The following is a 6,025-nucleotide window of genomic DNA, read 5'->3' on the forward strand; positions in this document are numbered from 1 at the left end:
GTAGCTCCTGTGAAAACTAAGGCCTCAAATCAGAAGTACCTGACTCCGTGGTATAATTCTCAAACATGTAGCCTAAAGCAGATGACTGGTAATCTGGAGAGGAAATGGCGTGTTACAAATTTAGAGGATCATCATTTAGCCTGGAGAAATAGTTTGTTGCTTTATAAGAAAGCCCTCCGCAAAGCCAGAACATCTTACTATTCGTCACTGATTAATGAAAATAAGAACAACCCCAGGTTTCTCTTCAGCACTGTAGCCAGGCTGACAAAAAGTCAGAGCTCTGTTGAGCCAACCATCCCTTTAACGTTAACTAGTAATGACTTCATGAACTTCTTCACAAATAAAATTTTTATAATTAGAGAAAAAATTACCAATAATCATCCCACAGATGTAATATTATCTACAACTACTCTTAGTGCCATTGATGTTAAGTTAGACTCTTTTTCTCCAATTGAACTTTCTGAGTTAACTACAGTAATTACTTCCTCCAAACCATCAACATGTCTTTTAGACCCCATTCCTACAAAACTGCTCAAAGAAGTCCTGCCATTAATTGGACTCATCTCTGTCCTTGTCCTGCTAGACCTTAGTGCAGCATTCGATACTGTTGACCATAATATCCTATTAGATCGATTAGAACATGCTGTAGGTATTACAGGTACTGTGCTGCCGTGGTTTGTATCATATCTATCTAATAGAATCCAATTTGTACATGTAAATGGAGAGTCCTCTTCACACACTGAGGTTAATTATGGAGTTCCAGAGGGTTCAGTGCTAGGACCAATTCTGTTTACACTATACATGCTTCCCCTAGGCAGCATTATTAGAAGACATAGCATACATTTTCACTGCTATGCTGATGACACCCAGCTCTATCTATCCATGAAGCCAGATAACACACAACAATTAGTTAAACTGCAGGAATGTCTTAAAGACTCAAAGACCTGGATGGCCGCTAACTTTCTGTTGCTTAATTCAGATAAAACTGAGGTTATTGTACTCGGCCCTGAAAATCTTAGAAATGTGGTATCTAACCAGATTGTTACTCTGGATGGCATTACCTTGGCCTCCAGTAACGCTGTGAGAAACCTTGGAGTCATTTTTGACCAGGACATGTCCTTCAACGCACATATTAAACAAATATGTAAAACTGCTTTCTTCCATTTGTGCAACAATTCAATATTATCAGGATGTCCAAAAACCTCACTGAAAAGCCTTCAGCTAATCCAAAATGCTGCAGCAAGAGTCCTGACAGGGACTAGAAAGAGAGAGCATATTTCTTCTGTTTTGGCTTCCCTTCATTGGCTTCCTGTTAAATCCAGAATTGAATTCAAAATCCTGCTCCTCACATACAAGGTCTTAAATAATGTGAGATCATTATTCTATGTAGCTTAGTTTCCCTTATATTTTTAGGTTAAAGAACATGACCATCTTTGTAGTATGTTAGACAAATGTTCCAGTATATCTTTGGGGATTAAAAGAATGTGACCATCTTTGGGTTCTGTTAGACAGGTGGGCGCCACCATTTATCTGCTGTGAATGTTTTACACTGTTTTCTTATCATGTCAGACTGCTTAAATCATTTCTGAGAATGTTGTGTGCAAAAGACCTTGTGCCGATAATAAGAAGAAACAGACCACATTCTGTGCCCCCACCCTTGTAGGAGGTAGAAAGACAGGGAGCCCAAGGTCATAACTTAGGCGCCACGACAGATAAGAGAGACTGTGAATGTTTAGGTTTACGACCAGGTGGGGGCCAGTGGAAAGTATAAAAAGCTGTGTAACACACCACCATTTTGAGACTTGCTGTGACCCTCTCATGCATCTCTCCCCATCCGGGTGGTTTATGCTCATTGTGTGAAAATTGTATGGAAATAAAGGATTGTTGATTGAGCATTTATACACCGAGTATTGTCCTTCCTTCAGCCCAAAGATTCAAAGAATTGGGAGATTTCAACAATAATCAGGCCCCATCTTATCTTAATGACCTTATAGTACCATATCACCCTATTAGAGCACTTCGCTCTCGCTCTGCAGGCCTACTTGTTGTTCCTAGAGTATTTAAAAGTAGAATGGGAGGGAGAGCCTTCAGTTTTCAGGCCCCTCTTCTGTGGAACCAGCTTCCAGTTTGGATTCGGGAGACAGACACTATCTCTACTTTCAAGATTAGGCTTAAAACTTTCCTTTTTGCTAAAGCATACAGTTAGGGCTGGACCAGGTGACCCTGAATCCTCCCTTAGTTATGCTGCAATAGACGTAGGCTGCCGGGATTCCCATGATACATTGAGTTTTTCCTTTCCAGTCACCTTTCTCACTCACTATGTGTTAACAGACCTCTCTGCATTGAATCATACTTGTTATTAATCTCTGTCTCTCTTCCACAGCATGTCTTTATCCTGTCTTCCTTCTCTCACCCCAACCGGTCACAGCAGATGGCCCCGCCCCTCCCTGAGCCTGGTTCTGCCAGAGGTTTCTTCCTGTTAAAAGGGAGTTTTTCCTTCCCACTGTCGCCAAAGTGCTTGCTCGTAGGGGGTCATATGATTGTTGGGTTTATCTTTGTATCTGTTATTGGTAAGAGTGATTAATCAGGCTGTTGGAGATTCTGTTGCCAAGGCAGACCACATGATGCCACTTTTGAGAACAAGGAAGGGTCAATCCACTGATATTATGTTTGATGACTTGCAGTACTGTTGGTCTACCATGTATCTATGAAGCGACTTGAGGCGACTTTTGTTGTGATTTGGCGCTATATAATAAAATTGAATTGAATTGAATTGAATTTCATTGTTTTTATCAAAAAAAAAAAATCTGAATTTAGCATTGAGACCTGTAGTGTGAACGTAGCCTTAGTCTCTGTGTTTCATTCAGTCTGTGTTGCGTCATCTGTGCATCCACCTCCCATGTTACATCAGGTTTCAGGACTCTGTGCTGGTCATGGTCATAGTTCTTTCATGTTGCAGCACACAGTCCTGTTCACAGTTTTTTCAGTCATAGTCGTCATAGTCTCCTAGTCTTAGCCTTACTAGTTGTCTTAGTTAAGTCTCAGTTTCAAGTTCTCTGTTTTCCCAGTTCAGCTTCTAGTTTAGTTTTGCCTCTGTGCTTTCTGCTTTGTTTGCCGCCTCTAATCTAACTAAAATAAAGGCTCGCTTTTTGTTTCAAGTTCAGTGCTGTCTCTTCATCTGTGTCCACACCTGGGTCCTCCACACACTGTCTAATAATAATGGATTGGATTTATATAGCCCTTTTCAAGGCACTCAAAGCGCTTTACAATGCCACTATTGATTCACTCTCACATTCGCACACTGGTGAAGTTACGGTTGTAGCCACAGCTTCCCTGGGGCACACTGACAGAAGTGAGTGCCATATCGCGCCATTGGCCCCTCTGGCCAACACCAGTAGGCGGTAGGGTAAAGGACAGAGAGCCCGGGGATCGAACCGGCGACCTTCCGGTTACAGATACGCTTCCCAAACCCCTGTCATAGACAATGGCGTTTTAACGATAGAAATGGTAATTAGCTAGATTACTAGTTATTGGAAAAAAGGAACGCCGTAAGTAACACTGTTACTTTGAACACCGTTTGTGGGGTTGAACAAAAGTATTTTATCAGTACAATATAATCTGCAGTATAATCATTGCCTTAACAATGTAACAGAAAGCTTTAAGATGGCCTTAAAATGTTTATGCATACTGTTATCATATTAACCTTTTATTCCAGATGATTCATTGTTATCTTTTAGTCATTTATATCCTTTTTATTAAGCTTTTAGTAGGGGCATTCATTTAAAACATTTATTCAACATATTACAGATATAGTTTCAGTTAGGTTATTATGCACATGAGAATTGGCCTCTCTTCTTATAAGACAAAGTTCGTGTGAGGTCGAGCCACATACACACACACAGTAGACTTTATCTCATTTATAGGTGAGAAGTTAATCATGTTTGCTTGCAACTGCAAAATTGTCTCTGAAAAAAGAGGAACAGTTTCTTGCAGGGTGTGGGTCTGGTGTTCCAGACGAGAAGTGAAAGTCAGAAGGCTTACAGGAAGCATCTGCCGTGGAGACGGAGACAATGTTATTTAAAAACTGTGTTAAAAGTCATTGTGGTTTTGAAACCTGTGTATGACCTATATCTGATCAACGTTGAAGGGGCGTATTAAATTTAAGCCCTGAAAGGTATAAAACACCTGCCTATGCTCTATAAGTTGGGGATTGGCGCTGTCTGCATACAGCGGCGGTCTCCCCACGTGTGTCATTAAAATCATTGTTTGACTCCACCCGGCCGGATCAGTGTTGTTATTTTGAAAGTTGATTATCTCCTCTACCCCTCCTCAATATTAAACCTAACACGTTATTCCCATCACTGGTAACAACCCTTGTAAAAGTGAAATGTTGGTTTTCCTGCTGAGCTGATGCTGATCCTGGGCATGTGTGCCTCTCCAGCATGCTGAGGATGAAAACTATTAACTATTAACAATATAACTATCAAGCGTCAGGAGAAATAAAAGAGGACACACGGCAGCATTAATATTAAGGACTTTAAACCCAGAACAGTCAAAAACTGTACTACTGCACATTCACCTAATGTATATATAAATATATATAATGTTCTTCCTCCTTTGCTAGCTAGCTTAGCTTTTTGTTTTGTTTTGTTTTAAAACACCTGTGACTAGAAACACCTGAATTCAAAGATTAAGAGGCGTGGCCTGATATTTTCCTCCATATAATGTGTGTATCCCTGTTTTTGTTCATTGTCAGTGTATCTGTTCATGCATCCTTGTTGCTCCATGGATTTCTGTAAGCAGCCTAATGAAAGGTCCACTGCCTGCAACAGTTCTGCTGGGTGCCTCTTCATCTCTATTCCTAAAGAACACCACTCCTCCTTCACTGACAGCCATCTACCTGGCTTCCAGAGAGGTTCTGCCTCCTTTGCCCTTAACCTCCAGCTCATCTCCCAGAGGACTCAGACTCCACTACTAGTCCCCTGTACTGCATTGCTCCTTGACTCCTGACTCCTACTCCTTACTCCCATCAACCTTCTCCTGGGCCTCCTAAATCCCTCTGCCTGCACTGCTGACTGTGTGCTACAGCTCTGAGTGGCCTTGGCTTCACTGCTGCTTACAGACTTGCCAGTCTGCCCTTTCTCCTTAACTGCCCCTCAACTCTGTTTGGTCTCTGGCCAACTCCCTGAAATCTACTTCTTACTGAGCCCACCTTCTGGATGAGCTCCTGAATTATTTCCACTTGTCATGGTCCTTTGTATTCACCCAGTATTTCATGTTCCACAGGGCAGATCAGTCTTCTCGGTGTCCACTCTTTGATTCTTCTTCTCTAAATCTATTCTCCTCTCTCTGGCAGTGTACTGACACTCCTGGTTGCATTTCCTGATGCCCGTGTCCTTCCTCCTTGCCCTGAACCTAAGCTTACTAATGAATCTTGTGTAGTTCATTTGACATTTTTTTTTCTGAATTAGGCTGTGGTCCAATGTTCAGGGTCAGTAAGCTCTGAAATTAATAATCGGGTCTTCCTCTTCTTTGCCACACTGGTTGAACATCAGAGTAGTCTTGAGAGATTGAAAAGTGTTTATGAGCTATTCAGGTCACCTGAGACAAGACGTGAGTGGGGACTGAAACACCTCAGAACCTCAGATCTCAGAAATGCATGTAGGTGGCTGATAGTTGGTGTCATAAGCCCCGCCCTCTGTTCAAAGCTGGTCATTCACAGTGGACACAGGTGGTCTCCTTTCCTGCCCTCTAAAGCCATCTGTCTTCTTGGTCCACCATGTGAACACTGGCGTCCCCAAAAGTGTGACCTTTGACTTTTAGTTGCAGGTATACAACTGAGTCTTGTCCTGTCGAGGTGGCTCTTCTATGTTGTGTTATTTTTTTGTAGAGTGTCTGATATTCATGGCGGTACGAGCTCTCCTTGCTGCACTGCAGCCACTGTGTTGTTCAGCTTGTGTTTGGGAATTTTGACCTTGACAGCCAGTTTTTGTTTGAGGATGTTGCTAGGTGTGAAATGGACTGG

Source organism: Neolamprologus multifasciatus, chromosome 3, assembly GCF_963576455.1.
Source record: "Neolamprologus multifasciatus chromosome 3, fNeoMul1.2, whole genome shotgun sequence".
NCBI classification, from domain to species: Eukaryota; Metazoa; Chordata; class Actinopteri; order Cichliformes; family Cichlidae; genus Neolamprologus; species Neolamprologus multifasciatus.